The sequence below is a fragment of the Macaca nemestrina genome, chromosome 7 (assembly GCF_043159975.1).
Source record: "Macaca nemestrina isolate mMacNem1 chromosome 7, mMacNem.hap1, whole genome shotgun sequence".
In the NCBI taxonomy this organism is placed as follows: Eukaryota; Metazoa; Chordata; class Mammalia; order Primates; family Cercopithecidae; genus Macaca; species Macaca nemestrina.
Window position 1 is genome coordinate 170,424,772 of NC_092131.1, and position 27,250 is coordinate 170,452,021.

At 48.7% G+C, this 27,250-nt stretch overlaps 1 protein-coding gene across 5 annotated transcripts in view; it reads right to left on the reverse strand.

Annotated features, from left to right (window-relative positions):
* The window catches only part of ENTREP2 (endosomal transmembrane epsin interactor 2), a 466,535-nt gene that overhangs the window by 301,276 nt on the left and 138,009 nt on the right, over positions 1–27,250 (reverse strand). The window contains exon 1 of one of the 5 annotated variants that reach the window (XM_011768656.3): positions 7,557–8,260. The exons of the other annotated variants lie outside the window; for them this stretch is intronic. The gene's annotated coding sequence lies outside the window, so the exon portion shown is untranslated. Of the gene's footprint in view, positions 1–7,556; positions 8,261–27,250 lie in introns of those variants that run through there. 5 annotated transcript variants of the gene reach the window in all.

The window sequence follows — 27,250 nt, forward strand, 5'->3', positions numbered from 1 at the left end:
GGGAAGCCCCCATCAGGGCACACACAGTCCCAAATCAGGGCATGCTGTCACCTCCTCTCATTCCCTCGAGAGCCCACCTGGCCAAAGAGGCTCCAGTGGCCTGACTGGAGGGCACATCAACAACACGGAGGGTCCCCGTGACCCCCGGCCTGGAAAGTCAGCCTCAGCAATGGGGTTCTTGGGGCCTCTTGGACTGGGAAAAACGGAAGATGAAAAGACTGTTGGCACTTGTAAGCGATGCTGGCGCTGCTCACTATCCATATTTTACTCTCCCCAAATAAAACCGCACACTTGATCTGTTCACATCACAAAGCCTCTGTTAGAGCCCCCAGAGGTGCCTGCTCCCAAAACAGCACTGTCAGGCCAGCAACCTCAGTCCCCACTAGACAGAAACCAGGGGCGGGGCCAATCCTCTCTCCGTCCCAGCCCTTTCAAACCAAAGACAGCGTCTCTGAGAAGGAGAGAAACCGCATGTTCTCACGCTGAGATACAGTGTAGATCTGTGATCAGCACCTGCGAGTTCCTCGGGTACCTCTTGCTGGGACAGAGCGACAGGTTTCTAAAGGTTCTGGCCCTTGGCCTCTACATTTGTCACCACTCCTGTGGTCACTCTTCAGTGGAAGCTGCTCACCAGCCTCCTTGTCCCACACATAAAAGCCAAAATGAAGGGCCCCACAGCACCACTGTCACTGGAATCCTTCAGACACTCCCCACCCACCTTGTTCAGTGGGAAGCCATGGTTCCTGCCAGCCCCTCCAAAGCCCAGGAACCTCTCCCTGTGCTGACATCCAAAGATGCCCGGCGTTCCCAAACACCAGAAATCCAGGGAAGAGGTCCTGCCTTGGCGATGAGTACATTAGGAAATAGTCAAGGAGCAGGATTAAGTAATTATACATTAGCCCACCAAAACAGACTCCACGTAACCATGACACTGAAAATCCCATGGGGCCCACGGTCTGGCGGGTGTTTCTCGCCCACTGGAGGCCGGATGAGTGAGCATGAGTGTGTGCACCGAAAAGTATTTGAGGCAGAGCTCAATCCATTAGAGGTTTATTTTGCCAAGGTTGGGATGTACCCAGGCGAAAGAAACACAAGTTACAGTAGGGTCTGCGGCCTGGGTTTTTCTCCAAAGAGGGGTCTGGGAAAGAGCAAGCAGGAGCAGAAAAGGAGGGGGGGGTGGCCATGAGACAAGTGGTTACATCCTCAGAGGCTTTGACTGGCGTTCAGTGAATCTGCATCTTACATATGAAGAGAAGCGGGGAGGGGAAAAGTCAAGTATGCATTCTTCTTGGGCTCAGCAAATCTACATTTTACATAAGCAAGCATGTGAAATCACGGCTATCCATTGTGGGGTGCAGGATAAAAAGGAAGGTGGTTTTTTGCATGACTCAGTTCTCAAGCTTAACTTTCCCTTTAGCATCCTGAGTCTGGGGTCAACAGCTTTCTTTTTTTTTTTCTTTTTGAGAGGGAGTCTCACTCTGTTGCCCAGGCTGGAGTGCAGTAGCTTGATCTCAGCTCACTGCAAGCTCCGCCTCCCAGGTTCAAGCGATTCTCCTGCCTAAGCCTTCCAAGTAGCTGGCACTACAGGCACCCACCACCATGCCCAGCTAATTTTTGTATTTTTAGTAGAGACAGGGTTTCACCATATTGGCCAGGCTGGTCTCGACCTCCTGACCTTGTGATCCACCCACCTCAGTCTCCCAAAGTGCTGGGATTATAGGTGTGGGCCACCACACCTGGCCCGCAGATTTCATTTTCCTTTCACAAATGTGTGGTCTACCGGGAAAGCCCTGAGATGAAGATGGCTAGAGAGGCACCACAGTCCCTGGAGGGGGACCCTGGCAGGCGGTCCACAGCCACTCAGGCTGAGACCCTGGCTCTAGAAAAGGGAGGAAGTGCAGGTACCAATAAGGTTTAAGGATGGAGGTATCAGTCTGTGGACCAAGACTGGAAGAAAAAGGGCAGCCTACCCAATACTGACCCCTCGCCTCCTCATGGAAGAGCAGATGTGTTGGGGTGGCAATGTGCCCAACTGCTATGGTCTAAATGTTTGGGGCCCCCCAAAATTCCTCTGTTGAAATCCTAACCCCCAATGTGACTGTATTAGAAGGTGAGGCTTTTGGAGGTGATTTGGTGATGATGGTGGAGCCCTCATGAATGGAATTAGTGCTGAGATACTAGGATTTACAAGAAGAAATATATATCTGCTCTTCTTATTTCCTGGCAGGCAGCTCCTAACACTTGCAATCTCCAAGGTGTTGTGTCTTTTTGTGTACTAATAAGATGGGTGGTAGTGACGGGCTTCTGGACAGCCTCAGGATGGGGGCTGGTTGCCAAGTGAACCAATCCTGTGATTAGACTGTTGGAACTTTCAGGCCCACAATCCCACCACCACCTTAGGGAAGGGAAGAGGGGCCAAAGGTTGAGTTGATCAGCCAACAACCAATGATGTAATCAATCACGCTATGCAATGATGCCTCCAGAAAAACCTAAAATAACTGAGTTTGGAGAGCTTCCAGTTGCTGAGCACATGGAGGTTCCTGGAAGGTGGCGCCCACAGAAAGCTCCACACCTCTTTCCACATATAAGAGGTTACCCTGTGCCTTTTCTCCATCTGGCCGTTCATCTGTATCCTTTGTAATATTCTTTATAATAATTGGATAAATGTAAGCAAAATTGTTTCCCTGAGTTCTTGAGCCATGCCAGCCATCCCACTCCTGGAGAAGGAAGTTGTGAGAACCCCAATTTATAGACCATCAGTCAGAGGTACAGGTCACCACCTGGGACTTGCAACTGGCATCTAGAGTGGAAGTATCTGAGCCCTCAGATACTTGTTTCTCAAGATGGTCACCTGGTAGCATGGTGGGTCACCATTCTCCGCTGACACAAGCCCTCCTAAAACAGCACCTCGGGGAGGGAGCCTCAGTGGGCTCCAGCACTTCGTGAATGATGGGATTCTGCGGATTCAAAACGAAGACACACCACTGACCTTCAAGAACCTCCCGGGCAGCTATCTCTCAAACATTCCGTCCTCATATAAGTATCTTCGTAACATGGAATTCACCTACTTCCAGAACGTCAGGATGGGTACCCAGGACAGCTCTGACTGCCTGCTGCTTAAAATCAAGCCCAGGTCAAAAAGCCCTCTCTGTACTGTCCCTGACGTGCATGTAAGCGACTGTTTCCTACAGTGTCCTAGTACTGAATGTTGACACTGACCTATGAAACTAAGTGTGGTACTTACTGTGAGGCAGAGAAACCATCAACCGACCACAAGGTTTGTTCCAAGAACAAATCGAGACGAACCAATAATGCAGAGGCTAATTTTTTCAAATTGATAATAATACAGTTCACATGCAAGAGCTTTTGAAAACTCTTCCATATGATAAATATCACATGACATCAGTAGAGATGGAAACTAGAGTGCTCAACCAGGTGAATCAAATTTAATCCAGCTCTTTCCATCCTGTTTTCTGAGTATCTTGTAGTATTTTAAATTAGTTTTGAAAAATTAATCTGAAAGTATGAAAGACACAAATGAAATCTGGGTCTTGCAGAGATCTGATGGTCTAGGAGCCCAATTCCAAGAACACGTTTCTCCTGCAGCTCCACCCAGGGGTCTCTGCCCAACCCCTGGCCTGAAGGTCTCCAGCCTGGGGTGGAGCACCTCCTTCCATAAAACAAACACTGTTACTGCATCTACATGAAATGGCTCAAAAGAGTTAAGAGAGAATGTTGCCATCACCGAAGAATGGGCTGAATGAGAAAGAAAGAGTAGTGGACATTAAAAGCTTAATTGCCAGACTTAGCTTTTCCCTTAATCTGGGAAACTGACCTAATGAAAACAGAGGGGTCTCTGTGAAGCTGCCAAACTCAAAGGAGGCAGGGCAGCATGAAGAGACATCTGAAGGCAAGTGTGACATCCAAACTAGGAGACGCTCAGAGAAAGCAGCAACCAGGGACGGACGACCTCCATGAAGTGATGTGTTTGCGCCGAGGTGCTGGCCATGGTGCTGACGGGGTCAGCTTGGGGAGGGCCGGGCAGGCGGAAGATGAAGGCTTGATCACTGACTGGATAGAAAGACAGGGACAGGAAGAAGAAGGAGCTTGGTAGGTGAAGTGCAGGCACAAATACTTACCCTTCTCTGCTTTCAGAATGTGAATGATCACCCTTTACGTCCTTTATAGGACAAAAACCTCAGCAGAATAAATAACCAACATGTTAGTCACACTAAAGAACCACTCTGGGCCGGGCGCGGTGGCTCAAGCCTGTAATCCCAGCACTTTGGGAGGCCGAGACGGGCGGATCACGAGGTCGGGAGATCGAGACCATCCTGGCTAACATGGTGAAACCCCGTCTCTACTAAAAAATACAAAAAACTAGCCGGGCGAGGTGGCGGGCGCCTGTAGTCCCAGCTACTGGGGAGGCTGAGGCAGGAGAATGGTGGGAACCCGGGAGGCGGAGCTTGCAGTGAGCTGAGATCCGGCCACTGCACTCCAGCCTGGGCGGCAGAGCGAGACTCCATCTCAAAAAAAAAAAAAAAAAAAAAAAAAAAGAACCACTCTGAAGCACATAAGAATAAGCAGAGTAAGATGAACATGACAAAAACTTTAATAGTAAAGAAGAAAACAAGTTTGTTACAATAAAAGTTATGCCAAACTTGTTACCAGAACAACGTGGTAGCTTAAGACTCAAGACTTTAATTATTTTTCTCATCCTCAAAGGTCCACTTCATGGTTTTACTACATGAACATTTTGGAGAGTACTATAATTCTCTATCTTTTAACTACACGTTCACATTATGGTGAAATTGGGAATATTCTAATATTTATTTGTATTAAGAAGTGTTTAAGCAGTCCCTTTGCTCTGCAAACTCACCGGTACCTGCTGTTTTGACTTTTTAGTAATAGCCATTCTGACCGGTGTGATATGGTATTTCATTGTGGTTTTGATTTGCATTTCTCTAATGATAAGTGATATTGAGCATTTTTTCATAGGCTTGTTAACCGCATGTAAGTCTTTGGAAAAGTGTCTGTTCATGTCCTTTGCCCACTTTTTAATGAGTTTCTTAGTTTTTTGCTTGTGCATTTGTTTAAGTTCCTTGTAGATTCTGAATATTAGACCTCTGTCAGATGTATAGTTTGCAAATACTTTCTCCCATCCTGTAGGCTGCCTGTTTTCTCTATTGATAGTTTCTTTTCTGTGCAGAAGCTCCCTAATTATGCACCATTTGTCAATTTTTGCTTTCGGTGGTGTTGTCATGAAATCTTTGCCAGTTTCCATGTCCAAAATGGTATTTCCTGGGTTATCTTCCAGCGTTTTTATAGTTTTGGGTTTTTACATTTTAGTCCTTAATCCATCTTCAGTTGATTTTTGTATTGGGTGAAGGGGAGGGGCCAGTTTCAGTCTTCTGCCTATGGTTAGCCAGCTATCCCAGCACCATTTATTGAATAGAGAGTCCTTTCCCCATTGCTGGCTTTGCTGGTGGGGGTGTAAATTAATTCATTCATTGTGGAAAGCAGTGTGGCAATTCCTCAAAGAGCTAAAAACAAAACTACCATTCAGCCCAGTAATCCTAGTACTGAGGATAAACCCAAAGGAATATAAATCATTCTATCATAAAGACACATGCACGCGTATGTTCTCTGCAACACTATTCACAGTAGCAAAGACATTGAACCAATCTAAATGTCCATCAATAGTAGACTGGATAAAGAAAATGTGGTACATATACATCATGGAATACGATTCAGCCATTAAAAAGAATGAGATCATGTCCTTTGCAGGAACATAGATAGCCATTATCCTTAGCAAATTAATGCAGGAACAGAAAACCAAATACTGCATGTTCTCACTTACAAGGGGGAGCTAAACAATGAGAACACATGGACAGAAAGAGGGGAACAGCAGACTGCGGGGCTTACTTGAGAGAAGAGGGTGGGAGGGCAGAGAGATTCAGGGGAAAAAAAAAAACTGTTGGGTACTATGCTTAGTACTCAGGTGAGGAAATAATCTGTACACCAAACCCCCAAGTCATGAATTTACCTATATAACAAACCTGCACTTGTACCCCTGAACCTAAAATAAAGGTTAAAAAATAAAAAGAAGTGTTAACAGCTCCAAACAAATAAGAGTAACTGCCCACTCCCTGCAGTGGTTCCCACTGAGCCTCTGGTGGCCCCCCACCAATCCCCATGGGGTCTGGAAAGAGTGGCCAGGTCCTCCCTGGCCCTTCGCTGATGATGGGGGGGGCAGCGCCCTCCCTCCACATCTCTGGCCTGCCCTCACCTGTTAGGTACTCTGGACTTCTCCACATCCTTCCCCACCCCTTCTCGCCTCTCCCACAGGAGTCTGCAGGACCAGGCCGGCAGGTGGCTCAGCTGAGCATCTGCAGACACAGCACACAGACCCCAAAGAGAAAAGGCACTCCCAGACCACTGTCACAGACAGCTCATGTCGGGGCTGTGAAGGGCTGAGAGGAGCCGGTCACAAGTCAGGCAAGTCCGTACAGGGACACAGAGGGCAGGCAGAGGTCAGGGCAGCTGTGGAAGACTGGGGGCAAGACTGAAATGCATGGAAGGATGGTTCAAGAATAGCCCAGCAGCTCCCCTCTGCCCACCATGGGAGGGTCCTCACTATCAGTGAGGAACTAAGACTGCAGGCAGCGAAGCCGCCTCCCCACTGGAATCTTGCAGGGCTCCCTCGAGGGGCCACCACTGCTACCACAGCCACTGTCCTGCCCATCCCAGTGACCTGAGGGGCCCCACCCGCTGAAAGTCCTGTTCACTGGCAAGCCTGGCTTGGAGGCAACGCTGGGGGCAAAGCGAGCGGATCCTCCCCAGGCCTTCTGTGCAGACCTCTATGAAGAATCTTGCTCAGCAGTAGATATTTACTGCACTTTAATATCAGGGCCAAAAGCTACAGTTCACTTTTCAGTTAAGTAAACCTGTTTTCACTAAAGGGTTTAAAACCTTTTTCCTGAAAGAAGTCTTCTAGACTATCAAATGCCTACTGTTTATATTGTTAACTTTTACCCCTTTAAAATGCGTGTTTTTTCTAAGCCGTGTTTTATACACTTTTCTATGTAGACGACTCTCAATTATTTCCCTAAGCCAAACCCAGAAATGTTTAACACACGCTTTATTGACACTCAGGCACGAATGACTAGTGGCCTAGAGTGTCAGCCACAGCAGTCTGCTTTCTCAGCAGCACTCACACCTGGTACTGACAGCCCCTCACCCACCCCCATCTCCCATTCCCCATCCCGGAGCAGGCAAGAGAGGAAGTGGATATTGGGAATCCTGAGAGAGCAGGGATTTGGGGCAAGCAGTAACCAGAGAAGGGAACCCATAGCCCTTGACCCCCGTCAGCTCCCAGAAGCCACTGAAACACCGGGAAGGAGGCCCTCATGCCACGTGGTGTGGAATGTGGCTCAACCAATGTGACGTGGCGAATAAGCAGAACATGGGCTGCTTTGCTGTTTCATCTGCTTCTGTTTTCGCAGTAGTATCTGCCTATCAGAGACAATTACACCCCACCACAGTCACAGTCCTACCTGCCTCTGAGTCCTAAGTGCACGTTCTTAAGAAGAACAGATGGGAATCCTTCAGCGTCGCAGGGCAGGTGTGAGTCTGTGCTCCAGGCTCCAGAGACGCTTCTGCAAGCATGCTGCCCAAATCCACGTCTTTTCTGCTACTGGGAGCTCTCTCATCTTTAAAATACGGAATGCATTTCTCATATTTGGAGAAATATATTTAACTGGTGTCTCAACGTAACACTTAAAGCAAAACCCAAAAGCAGAGGGTGGGGGGTGGTGGAGAGGAGCAGCCATATCCCAGCGGAGGGGCAGAAGGAAGAGAAAGAAGGCCTCGGGAGACCTGGTCAGGCGGCTGAGCGGCAGGGGACGCAGGACAAGCGGGCAGAAATGAATGGAAAAGCTGAGAGAGGCCGAGAGGAAATTACACTGGAGGAGGCAGAGCCAAGTAATGAGCAAACATAAAAGGAAATGCCTCCCTGCTTCCTGCCCTTTCTGAAATCACCTCGAGGCAACTGACCACACATAGCCTTCCATCACAATAAAAACGGAGATCAGAAATTTCCCGGCTGTTTAGTGGCCTGCCAATGCCACACCACAGTCACCGGCCTTCACTGAACACGCCAGTGCAAGGGGAGAGAATGTGGTAACTCCTTAAGAATCTGCACGTAAACCTCAGAGGACGGTAGCACTGTTACTATGGTGTAGTGGTCACGGTGCTGCAAGGCACGACAGGACAATTTCACAGCCATGTCCTGGAAGTGGCGGAGGGGAGGAGGACTGGGCCTCACAAGCAGATGTAGTAACCCAGGAGTGAAAAGCACACATTTACTTAACCGAAAAGTGAGCTGTAGCTTTTGGCCCTGATATTAAAATACAATAAATATCTACTGCTGACCAGAAATCATCACAGGGGTCTGCACAGAAGGCCTGGGGAGGACCCCGCTGGCTTTGCCCCAGTAAATACAGAGCACAGACACCCCCACTGGCCAGTGCGCCCTGGGCTGGACTGCATGCTTCCTGTTGATTTCTTGTCCAATTATGTCAATAATACATCCTCAAGGAAGGAAGTGGAGAACACACAGAAAAGAAGAAAAGAAATAACATATATCACCACCAGGAAATAACCACTGCTAATATTTTGATGTATTTGCAATCAGGCTTTTTTTTTTTTTTGTACATGTACATTATACAAAATTGGAATCCTACTGTACAGCAGGAATCTTGCTGTGTTCATTTAAAATAACAAGAGACCTTCTCCAGGCTGTTGAATATTCTTTGAAAGCATGGTTTTAATGGCCATAGAATCTGGGAATGGCATAGTATAGCCACCCTGCTATTGTTAAGATATTCAAGCTGCATCCAATTTTTAGCTCTGATAAGTAAAGCTTCAGTGAGTCTCTTTACACATAAATTTTATTGCCGTCTCCAATTTTAATATAAACCCTTAGAAAGAGGATGATTGAGTCAAAGATCACAAACATTTGTTTTCCAGAAGGTTCCATCACTTGACATTTCCTCCACTGAAGTATGAGAGTATTTATCCTCCAGCACTCACCTGTACTGAGAATAAATATTTATAAGACTCCACCAGTTTGGTGGACCCAAAAACAAAAATGAATTTTTTAAATTTGCATTTCTCTGATTACTTGTGAGGTTTGGTACTTTTCTATTTGCCTTTTATTTTTCTTCAGTGACTTGCCAACTGGAGTCCACTGCAGACTTGTTCCATTTGATGTTAATGTTTTCCTATTGATTTATGACTGCTTTTAGTATAATAGGGATGGATTGGCAGATGGACAGCGTATGTCCTGATTTGCCAATTCTGTTGATGGTGTTTGACACACACAGGATGCTAATGGATGTGTGGTCAATTGTATCACTCTTTCCCCTTATTATGATTTCCATTGCAAGTAGAGTGTCATGGTCCTTCAGCCTGGGATCCAGACTCAGCTCCCCCACTCACTACCTCAGTGACCCTCTCTTTGCCTCAATTTCCTTGATTGAAAGTGCAGGATAATGAGAGTGCACTTAATCCATATAGTTACTATGTGGCGCCCAGCCTCAGAGATGGCCCCAATGCCCCCTACCTCCTATAACGGCATTCACATGTAACCCCCGCAGGTCCAGCCAGCAGGGACCAGGGCCTGCGAACAGCCATGGAGTGAGCTTGGAGGCAGATACTCCCCAGTAGTCCCCGGAGATGACGCAGCTCCAGCCAACACTTTGTGAGATCCTCAGCCAGAGGCAACCTGCAAAGCTGGGCCAAGATTCCTGGCCCACAGAACTGGGAAGTAATACACATTCGCTGCTGTAAACTGCTACGTTTAAGAGTGATTTGCTATGCAGCAGGAGATTACTAATGCATTATACATGTAAAGCACTTAGAACAGTGGCTGTGGTAGATCACACAAAAAAGGCCTAACACGTTGACAGTCCTCCCATGGAAAGAGGAAATCCTTCTCCACCTAGGGTAGCTCAGTGACTGTGTGATCTGCTCTGACCAATAGAGCTGTGGCAAACGTGAAGTCGCCTACACACAGAAGCCTGCCTCTTGCAACTCCTGAAACCCTGCTCCCTCCTTGTGAAGAAGCCCAGCCTGCTGGGGGATGAGACCACAAGGCCCATCAGCCCTGCTCACCCAGCTTGCAGACAGCCATCCTAACTATGCAGCCCATCACTCCTGCCCACCCCAGCTTACAGGCAACCATCCTAACCATGTGGCGCATCACCCCGGCCCATCCCAGCTTACAGGCCATCAACACATGACCATGAGTGAGCCCAGCAAAGACAGCCACCTAGCCAAGCCCAGCCTGCATTTCCAACCCAAATCACCCACTGAGTACGTGGTTGCTGGTGGAAGCCACTATGTACTGGAATAGCTTGTTACACGGCATTTGATACCTGATACAACTGCCATCCTAACTATGTGGCCCATCACCCCTGCCCATCCCAGGTTACAGGCAGCCATCCTAACCATGCAGCCCATCACCCCTGCCCATCCCAGGTTACAGACAGCCATCCTAACCATGCAGCCCATCACCCCTGCCCATCCCAGGTTACAGGCAGCCAACCTAACCATGCAGCCCATCACCCCTGCCCACCCCAGCTTACAGACAGCCATCCTAACCATGTGAGGCCATCAACGCACGACCGACCATGAATGAGCCCAGAGAAGACAGCCACCCACCCAAGCCCAGCCTGCATTTCCAATCCAAATCACCCACTGAGTAAGTGGTTGCTGGTAGAAGCCACCACGCTCTGGAATAGTTTGTCACACACCATTTGATACCTGATACAGCTGCCATTACTACTACTATTATTGTCTTGGGATCAGTTACATGGTCATACATATTTCTTAACAGTATATTTATGCTTTTACTTTTTAACTAATCCACAGGAAACTTATTTTTGTATATGATATTAGGTGAGGACCAAACAATGTTTTGCCACACAGCCAGTTCTCCCTTCTCCATAAAACTGCAACATCTTGCTTTCATATATTAGAATCCAGAGCAGGGGCTCCCAACCCCCAGGCCACAGACCAGTGTTAGTCCATGGTCTGTTAGGAACCAGGCCACACTGCAGGAGGTGAGCAGTGGGCAAGTGAGCGAAGCTTCATCTGTATTTACAGCTGCTCCCCATTGCCTGTGTCACCACCTGAGCTTTGCCTCCTGTCAGATCAGCAGCAGCATCAGATTCTTATAGGCGCATGAACCGTATTGTAAACTGTGCATGTAAGGGATCTAGGTTGTGGCTCCTTATGAAAATCTAATGCCTGATGATCTGTCACTGTCTCCCATCATTCCCAGATGAAACTGTCTAGTTGCAGGAAAACAAGCTCAGGGCTCCCACTGATTCTACATTACAGTGACTTGCATAATTATTTCATTATACATTACAATGTAATAATAACAGAAATAAAGTGTACAATAAATGTAATGTGCTTGAATCATCCTGAAACCATCCCCACCCCCTCCCCATCCATGGAAAAAGTGTCTTCCATGAAACCAGTCCCTGGTGCCCAAAAGGCTGGGGACTGCTGATGTAGAGAATCTGGGGATATCATTTCTAGTGATCATTTCTATTGGTATAGTATTAATAGTCAATCTTGACCCAATACCATACAGCTGGTTTGTTTTCATTTTGTCAGGATAATACTGCATGTTCTTTCCACTGAGGCATGGCAGCAGAAATGCTCACTAATCTGAGTGCATGGAAGAGGAGGGGTAGTGAAGTTGCTGGGGCAGATGCAGGAGGAGAGGGAGAGCAGCAACAGGAATCAAGACACAGACACAGTCACAGTCACCAAAGGGGTGGGGGTGACCTCAAGGCTATTTTTTGTCTGAAACAGAAACAAAACCTGCCCTAACTTTCTAAGTCAGTCAGCTGCCAAATTCCACAAGCTCATTCTGAGCAGGGCACTAGGCCCTGTGAAGGGGTTGGTAAGGTGCAAGGAGCATGTGGGAAGACAGTGACCCCTCCCAGATGTTCACAGCCTCAGAGGGGAGACAGTGCCACCTACAAAACCCTGGAGAAAATATGTATAAACCAAGAAGAACACAAATTAATATAACACAAATAACACAGAATGGAAGGAGTGTTTAGAAGCCCCACAGGTCAATCATGGACGGCTACTTGGAGGAAAGTTTTCAGATCCTGAGGAACAAGATCAGCAAAGAGGGGTGTGTGCAAAGGCAGGAGGCTGGAACACGTAATTCATGCGGACTCATCAGTTACTTGGTTAGCGTAAAAAGTCTAAACAGGTACACTATGCAGTGAGGCTGATGAAGGCATAGGGGCCAATCTGATGGAAGATCTTCAATGTTAGGTCTGGTCTTCAAAAGAAATGAGCAAATGATGTGTGTTTTTAGGTAATGAAAGTAAGAAACTACAGGTTGTGTACCTTCACAGGGCCCCGTGTTCTTGACACGGTTCTGTGACATTCGCAACATTCCCAAGCGGCTCCAGCAGAAGGAACTGCCTTCCCTAGAACTCTCAAAAAGGAGCGCGACTTCCCAAAGGAAAGGAAGCACAGAAGCTGGCATGGTTCCCAGGGGAAGATGCCTGAGAGGCCAGCCGGACCCCAGCCCTCTCGCACATCCAGTCGGAACGTCCCTGCCCCCCGTTGTCACTTGGTGCAGAGCAGGCATGGGCCAGCTAAGGAAATGACATCTTTGCTTATTTTCAAATTGTACTGAATATCAGCTTTGAGCCTCAACGTTTAGAAATGAAAACACAAGCATGAGCACGGTCCTGGTCTAAGGAACCATCCACGGCTCTCAGGACAGCCACGTCTTCCGTGTCCCCTGCAGAGCCTCCCATGGTGGCAAGGGGCTGCACTGTGCAGGAGAGCAGGCCTGGTGCCTGCTGGAAAGGGGCATCACGAGAGACAGGCACTTGGGGCAGAGGCTCAGCTGCAGTCACAGCAGCCCTGAGCCTCGGATAGGGCCTGTCCTGCCAGCGCTGGCACCTGCTGCCGGGGCCCAGTTATACTGCCTGTTCCTTTGGCTGTGTTAATGAGGGCCTCCTAACCAGCAGTGGAGGCCTCTCGCTTCCCCATCGGCATGAAGCTGCTAAGTGTGCCCCAAAACAGTCGAAAGTGTCACACGGGAGAGACATACTCAAGAGAAATGAAACTTCTGCTGCTCCTTGGCTTCCAGATTTGCAGTCTGATTCTGCTGGCCTCCATCAAGGACCACACGAACCCCAAACTCCATACAAGAACACTGCAGGCCAGTGGGAACCTACCACCCATAGCCTGCAGGATGAGGCGCAGCTTCCTCACACCTGAACCAAGAGCACCAGCTGTCTCAGCCCACAGAGCCCAGGCCTGGCAAGGAGCTGGAGCCTGTATTAGTCAGGTCTCTCCACAGAAACAAAACTGACAGGACACATCTATCAGAGGAAATGCATTATAGGAATTGCCTCACACAATTACAGAAGCTGAGAAGTCGTATGACCTGCTCTCTGCAAGAGGAAGACCCAGGAAAGCTAGCATGTCAGTCAGTGTGAGTCTAAAGGCCTGAGGACAGGGTCCAAAGGCCCAAGAACCAGCAGCACTGATGTCTGAGGGCAGGAGACAATGAATGTCCCAACTCAAGTAGAGACAGCAAATTTGCCCTTCCTGTGCCTTTCTGATCTATCCGGACCTCCACAGACGGGAGGATGCATGCCCACACTGGAGGATGCATGCCCACACTGGAGGATGCATGCCCACACTGGCAAGGGCAGATCTTCTTTCCTCAGTCTGCTCATTCGAAAGCTTATCTCCTCCTGAAACACCCTCACAGACACAACCAGGAATAATGTTTTACCAGCACCCCTAGCCCAGGCAAGCTGACACAGAAAATTAACCATCATGGAGCCTCAGGCACAGTAGAGAAGGAAAGCAATCCTGAGCCCACCAAGCCCTCTACCCAACCCCTTCAGCTCTTCTCAAAGTCACCCTGCCCCTCGTCCCAATTTGGGGGCTTCCAATCCCTGCCCTGGACTTGGAGGTGACCCAGGAACGATGCACTTGAGATGAGCCAAAGTCAGGTCATGCCTCCTCTGGATCCTCAGTTGACCCAACTTCTCCAGCACCATAATGTCAAACAATCATAGCTAATGGTACATTTTTATATGAAAAGGGAGGATTCTCTGCTGAGGATAACACATGCTTTAACACAAACGTTTTTTCTGGATTGTACTCATGTTCACTTTCAGCAGAACACATCTCCTCTGACTTCAGGAAATCATTCCCTTTCTTTAATGGGGTAGTACTTTTTCCATGGACTCCTTGGTACATTTTCTCAGTTTGCTTTTCCACACACGAAGGAGACTCATCCAGAGCCAGGGCTTGCTAATGGCAGGATTCAGCAGGTGTCCGGCGTTGATTCCCACATGTTCCCAGGCGCAGAGCAAGAGGAACAGACCCAATCCCCAGGGCAGGCAACCTTCACCCAGGCCAGCTGCCACACAGGGTTGACAAGGGATTTTTGTGCACCCACTGACTCTTTCTCCCACCCATCCAATCAACAGGGGTCCCAAGAAGCTAAGATTTCCATCATTTCCTGCTGTGGGGCTCAGCCAGCCTCCCGCGCCACTCCATGCGTCCCTAGGCAGACTATCAGTCCCGGTCCTTCTGGTCAACCCAGCTGTTTCTTAAAAAGAGACCTTCAAAGATGGGGTGGAAGGACAGGCATCTGGCCCATGGCCTGTGAAGAAGTGGCAGCTCTATGAAATCGTTGGGGTGACACTTCCTGGGAGGGGACAGTGAATCCCATCGTCTGCCCTGAGGACAGGCACACTCTTCTCTAGGCGGCAACGTAAGCAAGGCCAGTTCCACCATCCTCATAGATTACTTCTCACCCTTACTATAAGAGGGCCTCATTTCTCCAGTCTTCACAGGTACAGTATTTTAATCCAACTAGAAGTTGTACATGATGTTATATAAAGATTATCGCCAACAGCCAGTTATTATCCCTAATCCCCTCAGAGACTAACTATACTGACATTCAGAAAGGTTAGGTGACTGCAGGGTTGAAAGCCAGGAGGGAGTGAAGCCGGGGTTTGCACAGCGCCTTGGCCTTCTCCTGTGATCCCCACATGCAGCAAAACCTTGGCCCAGGAAGCCCACGGGCTCCCTTCTCACACTGTGTGTGGGGAATCCAACCTCTGGGAGGTAACTCTTCCATTAACACAACTTCTAATTCAATTAATTACTTGACTTGATAGGTTAGTTCCCTTTGTTACTACAAACACCACTACCTGCAAGCTATGGTAATATTATCATGCTTCATTAAAAGTTATCAAGTAATTTACTTTCTAATAGAGGTATAAACACCTAAACACAGCTATTTCAGGCCAGATGAGGTGGCTTACACCTGAAATCCTAGCGTTTTTGGAGGCCAAGACAGGAGGGTTGCTTGAGGTCAGAAGTTCAAGACCAGCCTGGGCAATACAGCAAGACCATGTCACAACAAAAAACATTTTTAAAAATAGCTGGGTGTGGTGGTGCGTGCCTGTAGTTCCAGCTACTCGAGATGCTAAGGCAAGAGGATCCTGTGAGCCCAGGAGCTCGAGGCTGCAGTGAGCCATGACAGCACCACTGCCTTCCAGCCTGGGTGACAGAGCAAGACTCTATCTCTTAACAACAACAAAGACAGCTATTTCAGACTAAACGTTTAACTTTAAAAATACGAAACAACGTATGTCTCAGTTACAATTCTTAAATCATCTGTCTGCCTGAGTGCCGTGGCTCATGCCTGTAATCCCAACACTTTGGGAGGCCGAGGCGGGTGGATCACCTGAGTTCAGGAGTTCGAGATCAGCCTGGCCAACACGGTGAAACCCCATCTCTACTAAAAATACAAAAATTAGCTGGGCGTGGTGGCGCGTGCCTGTAATCCCAGCTACTTCGGGAGGCTGAGGCAGGAGAATCACTTGAACCCAGAGGTGGAGGTTGCAGCAACCCGAGATCGCGCCACTGCACTCCAGCCTGGGCGACAGAGTGAGACTCTGTCTCAAAAAACCAAACAAAACAACAACAACAACAACAACAACAAACCCCACAATTCTTAAATCATCGTGTCTAACTGGAGTCAAGTCATTAACACATTTGAGAAATTTAGCAATGACAAAAAGACGATTAGGATTCTTCTAAGCTAACAATTCCAAATTCTAACTAGAAAACCAAATGTTCTGGCTTACCGCCACAACAGAGAACAACTTCCAAGCCACTATCACCTCCTTTCCAATTAGTAAGCCATTGGTGCTGTGAATAAAACCTAGAAGTCAATTTTCTACGAACTCTAGCAGGAAAAAAAGTGATTCAGTTTTACAGTTATCTTCTGACCTGTTTTCAGTCTTCATGTAACAAAAAACTTGTCAAGTTACAACTTTCTTATAGTGCCTCATTATAGAACACTTATTCTATACAAATGGGATTTTCTCAAGACAATAACTACGGCATCAACACGAGGATGCCTGTAAGACATCCATATTTATCTATTTTCATGGCTGTTGGACATGCCCGACACTATCCCATTTTGTAAATGTATTGCCTTGCTCTGTGTGATGTTTGTGATAAATGCATTGTCACAGAAAGCCTCCATGACTCTTACTTCCCTTCATTTTATAAATGCCGAGTTTATTTAAATCTACTGTCACATGACTTTGTTAACCAAACACAGCTATTGAAATGGTGTTCTAAAGCAATGCTTCCATCAGTATCAACACATCAGAAAACACGAGTTGCTTCTCAAAACAATTTCTGATGGCCCGAAACATCCCAATATTTTGCTCAAGAAAAGTAACTTTTCATTGAGGGTGCCATTGTTTTTTTTACCATGATAAAATACACAGAAAATAAAATTTTCCATTTTCACAAGTTTTATATATATATATATATATATATATATATATATATATATATATATATATATTTTTTTTTTTTTTTTTTTTTTTGAGATGGAGTCTTGCTCTGTCACCCAGGCTACAGAGCAGTGGCACGATCTCAGTTCACTGCAAGCTCTGCCTTCCAGGTTCAAGCGATTCTCCCTCCTCAGCCTCCCGAGTAGTACAGGCACCTGCCACCTCACCTGGCTAATTTTTGTATTTTTAGTAGAGATGGGGTTTCACTATCTTGGCCCTGCTGGTCTCGAACTCCTGATCTTGTGATCCACTCACCTCGGCCTCCCAAAGTGCTGGGATTACAGGTGTGAGCCACCGCACCTGGCTAATTTTTGTATTTTTAGTAGAGATGGGGTTTCACTATCTTGGCTCTGCTGGTCTCGAACTCCTGACCTTGTGATCCACCCACCTTGGCCTCCCAAAGTGCTGGGATTACAGGTGTGAGCCACCGTGCCTGGCCATCATTTTCACCAGTTTTTAAGTGTACGATTCAGCAGCATTGAGTACATTCACTGTGTTTGCAACCATCACCACCCCCCATCTTCAGAACGTCTTCCCAGACTGAAACTCTGTACCCACTGAACAACTCCCTGTTCCTCCCTACCCCCATCCCTGCCAACCACCATTCTACTTTCTGTCTCTGTGGGTTTGACTACTCTATGTCCCTCATATAAAGTGAAGTCATCCAGTTATTCATCCTTGTGTGACTGACTTATTTCACTCAGCACCATGTCAAGGTCCATCCATGTTGCAGCACATGTCAGAATCTCCTTCCTTTTTAAGGCTGAGTAATATTTCATGACAGGTGTAAACCACATTCTGTTTACCCATTCTTCCATCAATGGACACGTGCATTGCTTCCACGTTTTAGCTATTGTGTGTCATGCTGCTATGAACATGGGTATGCAAGTATCTCTTTGAGCCTCTGCTTTCCATCCTTTGAGTATATACCCAGAAGTGGGACTGCTGGATCACATGGTAATTCTGTCTTAATTTTTTGAAGAACCACTATTCTCATTTGTTCAGTGGCTCACACTTGTAATCCCAGCACTTTGGAAGGCTGAGGCGGGCAGATCACCTGAGGCCAGGAGTTTGAGACCAGCCTGGTTAACATGGTGAAACTCCATTTCTACTAAAAATTAAAAAAAATTAGCCCAGTGTGGTGGCGCCCACCTGTAATGCCAGTTACTCAGGAGGCTGAGGCAAGAGAATCGCTTGAACCCAGGAAGTGGAGGTTGTAGTGAGCCGAGGTCACACCACTGCACTCCAGCTTAGGCAACAAGAGCGAAATTCCAACTCAAAAATAATAATTATAATAATACAATTAAATTCCTCAAGATGAAAACAAAAGTGATGGCCAAGTGTCTGGTGTACTCTGCAAGTTCTGAGAACCACTGGGAGTCCCATCGCAACTTTTTCAGCAAACGAATACTCTCTCTGGGCATGACCCCTGTGTCCAGAGGACAGTGTCAGCCCAACTAGGCTCTGGGCAAGTGGCTGCAGCTTATCACAGAAAAAAGAAATTCCAACCAATGAGAATCCTCTACAATAAAATCAGAGACTCCTAAGATATGTAGTTTCTACTCCTGTTGATAGTTTTTTTAAAAAATGAAGGGTAGGAAGTTCTAGTTAATAGTGATAACTGGATGTTGTGCACCTACCTCTCTCCTCCCTCCTGAAATCTCCCAGGTGTAGACACACACGGACAAGGAGATGGGGAGGTGCCTCCAGGGGTAGGAGAGTCCAACAGCCTTTTCAAAGCCTTAACATGGACAAAGGAATGGCGACTGAGATGGCAGGTACATGGAGGGGGATGAGGAGGCTCAGGCCGATTCCCCTGCAGAACTCGGGAGCCTGTGGGTTGGAGCCACGGGGGCTCCAGGAGGCAGGCTGCAGAGACACCCACAAGGCTGAAAACCAGGGGTTGGAAAGAAGGCTTAGCCCAGGCGCCTCCGCCTGTCTCATGAAGCACTGTGACCACACACCTCAGAGGATACCGAAATCCAGTCTCTGGAGAGAGTACCAGGAAAGGTCCAGTGGCTCAGGGCTGAGTTTAGCAATCGACCTTCACCTGGTCCAGGGGCTGCTTAGGGGATAGGAGTTTTCTAAAACTGGGCATGTGGCTGCACAATTATACAATGTATTAAAAAACCACTGAGCTATAGATTTACAATAGGTGAATAGGACAGTCTGTAAATTATACTGCAACAAAACTTTTAAAATGCACAGATGAGAGACAGAGAGAGATAAAAGTAACCAAAATACCAAGGTACTATCAACTGGCAAGTTTTTGATTGTTTTTTCCTGCTACCCAACAAAATATGAGTCTGAGAACAAGATAAGGTGAATTGTTTTTAAAAATAAGAAATGATTTCCGTGTGACACAGCAATTCCACTTCTGGTACATACCCCAAATAACTAAAAGCAGGAACTCGAACAGATACCTGTGCACCTATGTTCACAGCAGGATTACTCACAGTAGTGGCATGATGGAAATAACCCAAATGTCCATCAATGATTGAACAGATACACAAAATGTGGCATAGACACACCGTGCAATATTATTTTGCTATAAAAAGGAGGGAAATATTGACACATGCTCCAACATGGATAAACCTCGAGGATGTTATGCTGAGTGAAATAAGCCAGCCACGAAACAACACCTACTGCAAGGTGCCACTCATATGAGCTGCCCAGAGTCATCGAATTCATTGAGATGGAAAGGAGAATGTGGGGGCTCCAGGGGCTAGGGAGAAGGGAGATCATGTTCAATGGGGACCATTTTAGTTGAGGAAGAGGGAGTCTTCCGGAGATGGATTGTGGTGGTGGCTGCACAGCAATGAGAATGTACTTCATGCCACTGAACCGTACTCTTATCTTAAAAATGGCTAAGACAGTAAATGTTATGTTATAGATATTTCACCATGATGTATAAAAAAAAGATAAGGAATGCTATTTTTGCCCAGAAAAGAATAAAGGAAAAGAGGGACAGCTGAGAAACATGGAAGTGGGTGTCCCTGCAACTGGGGGCACCTGCACAGCGTGAGGCAAGAACAGCCACTTTCATTACCAGCTTCTCAACACAATTTCACTTTGACTCTGTTGTACACCAGACAGATTTTTAAGCATTAATTTTAAAACATGATGGAGAGTGGTGGAGATGAAGAAAAATGTCAAATCATGGAAGCTACACACCAATAAGCCCAATGTCAATCACGGGCCAGATCTGAGAGGGGATTATCAGAGCAGAAGGCTCGTGAGTACTCCAGGAAGCAAGTGGTAGGCCAAACGCATCCCGTTTTCTCTTTTAATAAGGTTATGAGGTCGGCATATTAGAGGAATGCTACGCAGATGAGGGCCTTCATTTCAGCAAGAAATGAAGCGAGAGCACAGTCTCTCGCGGGCCCTGTGAAGAGGAGGCGATGTGGAGACCCCCGGGCACGGAGACCGCTCACGGCACAACCTCGGAACTGCAGGAGCAGCTGGTCCAGCCACAGAGCTCTGGCCCCGCCTGGATGCAGGACGGGGAACTTGTTTAAAACAGGCTGACAACATCGGGCCTGTACCCTCAGAGGCGAGCCTCCCAATCGACATGAGATCATCTCAACAGGCTGGAATGCTAACTTCTAAAGCGAACAGATGAATTTACCGGTGTTACAAACGTTCTGCATTTGGGGACCACAGTTCATTAACTGCCACGAGGCGCAGGCCACAGCAGAGAGGAAAGAAGCATGGGGCTTTAGAGGAGCAGCCCCTTCACCTGAGGCAGTGACGATGCAGGTGGGAGCTGCCCAGGCCATAGTGAAAACCACCCAATGTCTGCCCCCGACAACCCCCACTCAGCGCCGGTGCCACGTCCAAAGTGACAAGATGCCCAGAGGCCACCAGATGAAAACTGGGTGACCAGCCTTCAAATGTGCAAGGAGGAAAAAGAGCTACGCAGGGAACGGGGTGCAGAAGTGGTTTTCTCCATTTGCAGGACTTCAGTGTTGGAAGGAAAGTAAGGACATGTCTTGGTTTTCCAGGAAGAGCCAGGGAAGCGGAATCATTGTCCAAAAATAGATTCGGCTCTAGTTAGAGCTGCCTGACAACTGAGCCGCGTGACACGGCACGCTCCCCATCCCCAGCTCAGGGAATCAGAGTGCCCACACGTCAGAAATGCCACCGAAGGACTGTGCACTCTGCAGAGGACTGACTTAAATGGACCATAAACACCTTCTAATACCCTACAGTAAAAGAGTAACAGCTGTGAAAACAACAACTTCCATTTGCTAAGTCCTGACCGCAGCCAGGCAACACTGGATGTACTCTAAAAGCTTCCTGACTCTCATTCTTTGATTCCCAAATTGTATGGTCCATTATAAATATAATCAACAATCAAACCCCCAAAAATAAAGGTATTTCATATAAATCATTAGCTCTTTGAGATGACAGTTATAAATAATTTTATGGTTCTTTGAAAGGAAGAGTTATCAAGTTTATAATAAAAATTGCCTAACGCTAACATTTAATTAGTCCTAATACCTGACCAGCTTCTTTCGAGATGTCAGGGTATGCCTAACAATGTTCAGATTTGATAAAGTCTCGAGGAAGCAGATAGCTCCTTTGTTTGCGGCCTGGGATCTGGCATTGCTAAAGCTAGACTGGGCCAGGCCTGGCTCTGCCAAATACTAATGAACTGCTAGGTTCATTCATTTATCCAACAAATATTTACTGAGTGCCAGTCATGTGTCAGGTGCTGTTCTCTGTACCTGCAGAGAGGGCAACCAGCCCCTGAGGCTGGAAGAATATGGTTTGAGGATCAGGAAAACCAAGATGATGGCATGATGGAGCGAGGCATGAGTTCAGCAAGAAGGGCCAGGAAGAGCAGCTCCGAGCATCAGTGCCTCAAAGAGCAGGTTAAAGAAGAAAGGAGGGGAGGACAAGAAAGCAATGAAAGAGACTACATAAGAGAACAATGAGGTGTGCTTTATGTTTCTGTCACGGTCACTCCGGCTGCTGGGTGGAGATGGTCAGAAGAGAGGCAGGAAAGACAGAAAAGAGACCAGCCAGCAAGGAAGACACTGCAGCCCCCAGGGGAGGGCCCAGGTGAGGACGCTGCAGCCCCCAGGGGAGGGCCCAGGTGAGAACGCTGCAGCCCCCAGAGGAGGGTCCAGGGGAGGACACTGCAGCCCCCAGGGGAGGGCCCAGGTGAGGACGCTGCAGCCCCCAGGGGAGGGTCCAGGGGAGGAAGCTGCAGCCCCCAGGGGAGGATCCAGGGGAGGACACTGCAGTTCCCAGGGGAGGGCCCAGGTGAGGATGCTGCAGCCCCCAGGGGAGGGCCCAGGTGAGGATGCTGCAGTTCCCAGGGGAGGGCCCAGGTGAGGACGCTGCAGTTCCCAGGGGAGGGCCCAGGTGAGGACGCTGCAGTTCCCAGGGGAGGGCCCAGGTGAGGACGCTGCCAGTTCCCAGGGGAGGGCCCAGGTGAGGACGCTGCAGTTCCCAGGGGAGGGCCCAGGTGAGAATGCTGCAGCCCCCAGGGGAGGGTCCAGGGGAGGACACTGCAGCCCCCAGGGGAGGGCCCAGGTGAGGACGCTGCAGCCCCCAGGGCAGGGTCCAGGGGAGGAAGCTGCAGCCCCCAGGGGAGGGTCCAGGGGAGGACGCTGCAGTTCCCAGGGGAGGGCCCAGGTGAGGATGCTGCAGCCCCGAGGGAAGGGCCCAGGTGAGGACGCTGCAGTTCCCAGGGGAGGGCCCAGGTGAGGACGCTGCAGCCCCCAGGGGAGGGCCCAGGTGAGGATGCTGCAGCCCCCAGGGGAGGGCCCAGGTGAGGATGCTGCAGCCCCCAGGGGAGGGCCCAGGTGAGGATGCTGCAGCCCCCAGGGGAGGGCCCAGGTGAGGATGCTACAGCCCTCAGGGGAGGGCCCAGGTGAGGACGCTGCAGCCCCCAGGGGAGGGCCCAGGTGAGGACGCTGCAGCCCCCAGGGGAGGGCCCAGGTGAGGACGCTGCAGTTCCCAGGGGAGGGTCCAGGTGAGGATGCTGCAGCCCCCAGGGGAGGGCCCAGGTGAGGACGCTGCAGCCCCCAGGGGAGGGCCCAGGTGAGGACGCTGCAGCCCCCAGGGGAGGGCCCAGGTGAGGATGCTGCAGCCCCCAGGGGAGGGCCCAGGTGAGGATGCTGCAGCCCCCAGGGGAGGGCCCAGGTGAGGACGCTGCAGTTCCCAGGGGAGGGTCCAGGTGAGGATGCTGCAGCCCCCAGGGGAGGATGCTGCTGCTCCCAGGTAAAACTCGAGTTCCCCCAGAGGAGCAGCAGCAGGGGTGGAGGGAGGGAAGCCAGCCTGGGTGTATCCTGCAGGCAAAGCGATGGGCAGGGCTAAAGGGAAAGGAGAAATCGAGATGCCCCTCAGGCTTCAGGAGTGAACAGTAGACAAGAAGGGAAGCCACGTTTTGAAGATGTGCTTAGGTGGTGTTCCACCCAAAGTTCAAATCCAAGTCACTGCCAAAATGCAACCTGCCAGACTCGTGGTTTGTTCATCCATCAGTAAACAGGGATGGATAAAGGCAGAACATGCCTGTTCCCTTCAGAAACTAAACGGCTAGAATAAAGTACCGTTCCATTTCCAGGGTGGCTCGGCTAAAATGCCAAGGTAATGGCCACCTGAGCATTCGATGGGAACACAGTGGGAGATGCAGGTGAAGAGGATGCTTTTGAAGGCTGCAGTGCTTTGTGGTTGGGCTGTCCTAGTTATAGGCCCTTCCAAGGCTGTGTCAAAGAGATTCAATGCACAGAGACCACCCGGTGAAACTACCACACCCCCCTGCTTTCATCACATCACTCAGAGGAACACATGTTACTCTGAAGAAGTTGAACATCCGTAGCCCAATTAAGACCATCTGTGGCCAGGCACGGAAGGCATTGTCCAGCTCTGTTCCCCTTCCAGACTGGCCTTTCTGCAGCATGACTTACCAGCCTTCAATCACACTGTTTCCGCTCCCCTGTGCCTAACTAGGGGTACCCACAACCCACTGCCCTTCTCTGTTATCCACTGGATGAACCCCGCCCAGCAATCACGGCTAGCTCCAGTTCTGCCCCTCCCTGAAGCCTATTTTCGTCGTTCCTGCCTCCAGATGCCAACAAACCGCTGCCTAAAGACCTCGCACCAGGGCACATGGCTCACAGCTCTTTCTCCTGCGAGTAGATGGTACGGGCTGGACGGAACACAAGCTGCTTGAAAGCAAGATCATCATGCGTTGCTTTAATTCCCCTAAAGAACCTAGGACAGTGTTTCCAATTCTGGGAGTACCCTCCCTCCAATAGTGATCGATTGTAAAGCCATAAATATTTCTAAATGTATACTGCACATAATTAAGAAATTCCAAGACAGCAAATATTCATTTTATAAGCTGGTTCTGGGGGTGGGATCTAACTTGCATCACTAGACCACCAATGGTACCTAAATGCGAGTGATTAAGAAAAGACAGGCTGGAGATGGTGGCTCATACCTGTAATCCCAGCACTTTGGGAGGCCAAGGTGGGTGGCTCACTTGAGGTCAGGAGATCAAGACTAGCCTGGCCAACATGGTGAAACCTCATCTCCACTAAAAATACAAATGTTAGGCAGGGTGGTGGGTGCCTATAATCCCAGCTACTCGGGAGGCTGAGGCAGGCGAATCGCTTGAACCCAGGAGGCAGAGGTTGTAGTGAGCCGGGACTGCACCACTGTACTCCAGCCTGGGCAACAAGAGCAAAACTCTGTCTCAAAATAAGGAAAGAAAAGAAAAGAAAAGACAGATAATCCAAATGAACATTTGCAGAGTTGATTAAACTAGCAAAGCTTTAATAATGTCTGAAGTTGCTTTTCAATTAGTATTTGGATGCATTTTTGTTAAACTTCTGAATATGATTTTAAAATATAGTTCTAATCATTAGCCAATAAATATATTTTTTAAAATTATATGACAATTAAATCTGTTTTGAAACTGTTGAAAATTTTCTTATGTAACCCCAGTTTTCAGGGCTTCAAGCAACTGTGGAGCTACAAAAAGAAATATTGATATGATTTTTTTAAAAAGTTCTCTCAGCATAAGGTAACACTCATGCAAAACCTGCACAAAGGCCACAAGAGCAGCCCCATGCAGCCGAATGCAGTGGCCTTTCTTCCCTGGGACTCTGGCTCAGGATGAGGCTGGAAGAGCATCTGAGGTGGTTCCACCCCATCCCAGTAGCCCCCTTCCAGAAATGCTGATACATGCATCCACCAATGGATGAACCTCGAGGACATGGTGCTGAGGGAAGTACGCCAGTCACAGAGGACGAACCCTGCGGAATCCCGCTTCTTTTTTGTTTTGTTATGTGGCTTGTTTGTTTGAGACAGAGAGTTGCTCTGTCACCCAGGCTGGAGTACAGTGGCGTGATCTGGGCTCACTGCAACCTCCGCCTCTGGGGTTCAAACAATTCTCCTGCCTCAGCCTCCTGGGTAGCTGGAATTACAGGCGCCCACCACCACGCCCAGCTAATTTTTGTATTTTTAGTAGGGATGGGGTTTCACCATGTTGGCCTGGATGGTCTTGAACTCCTGACCTCAAAGTGATCCAGCCGCCTCGGCCTCCCCAAGTGCTAGGATTACAGGCGTGAGCCACCGCGCCCGGCCCCATGAGTCCACTTCTGTGCAGTACCTGGAGTAGTCAGATTCACAGAGAAGTAGAGTGGTGGCTGCCACAGCAGGGGAGGGGAAACAGGGAGTTGGTGTTGAATGAGTGCAGAGTTTCAGCTTGGGAAGATGAAAACGTTATAGAGATGGATGGTGGTGATGGCTGAGCGACAGTGTGAACACACTCAATGCCACTGAGCTGTACACTTAAACACGGTTAAGACGATCAGTTTCACATATGTGTATTTTACCACAATTAAACATTTTTTAGTAAGTTAATTAAAAAAAAAAAAAGTCTCCCTTCCAGCTCCAAAGGCTACCTTTGACACAGCCTCCTGGAAGGAGCCCAGCAGGTCCCCGTGTAAGACTCCGATTAAAGTTGCAAACTACCACCTCCATATTTCTATCTATAGTTGAATTTTCTTTACCACTAAAGAAGTACTTTTGTCTCCTTTTCCAAATTCAGTGTCCCTGGGTCATCAGAAGTAGGAGCTAAAACCACTGATTTTTTGACAGGCAAGCCACAGAGGTGCAATATCATGTATGTTCGACACAGCTTTAAAAACCGCAGAATAGATTTCTTTACATCACTACAGGAGCCCAAGACAAGATCAAAGAATGGATCCCAAATTAACTGAACATCTTCATACACATACCACAGACAGTCACAGCGTGTGTGTGAACACGGGCAGGATCCAGCAAAGCCACTCGAGGTGGGCAGAGGGGCTGCTCGGTGCCCCCCACTGCCGCATTTGTTCTGTTGTGTGGTTGAGCATCCGGAGGGTCCGCAGGCAGTGCCAGTCCACTGAGGTCACAGGTGAAGCCCACAGGCCCTGGGCCCTGCCAAGGGCTACAGGACACCCGTCAATCAGCAGGTGAGAGTACATTGACCCGCTTCATCTCAGGGAGCCTCCTGCCAGCTCCCTTGCAAACTTCATTCAGCTCACGCCTCCCTCCTTCCTGCCCAGTTCACCTCTGTTGCAATCCAAGGCAGGCAAATGCTTGTCACTCGGACGACCAGGCCCATCCTTCACCGCGGCTGCCGCTACTAATCAACCATGGGGTCTTTTCCAGGGAAGCCCAGACACACTTTGAAATCCTTCCCAGTCTTCCGAACACTGCCAGAAGCCACGATCAACTGGCCAGCATTGGCAGACGAGGTGACGCCTGTGACTCTTCCACGGCACCCTGAGAGCGGCCAGCTCGGGGCTCATGCTGCTGGAGGACACTCTGCCTTCAAGATGTCTGAGATGAGGCAGTCCCTCAAAGATATGCTAGCCCTGACAGTGAGCAGTTCCTCCTTGATTCTCTTCTAGATTAATTTTTAATTGGTAATTAATGTTCATTCCTTAATACCAAGTCACAATTAAAAATTGCTCCAGTCACAGTCATTTGACAAACGTCATGCCTTGTTTCACATTAGCAGCCACTATTACAGGTGATCACTACACCCACTCAAAACACTGACTATGGCTCCAAGTGGCTCTGCTCAGTAAACGGAGGTGGGGCATTGGAATTACTCGACATTTTCCTGCCGACTCCCGGATTCATCAAGCAGAGCGCAGCCCAATGCACTGGTTTTTGATAGTGCCCCATAGAGCCCCAGAGGATCTAGGGGACAGTTCATGGTCCTGGGTGGGGAGTTGCTAGGTGGAGAGGGTTGCAATGCCTGGGCCCCGCCTTCATTCAGATCA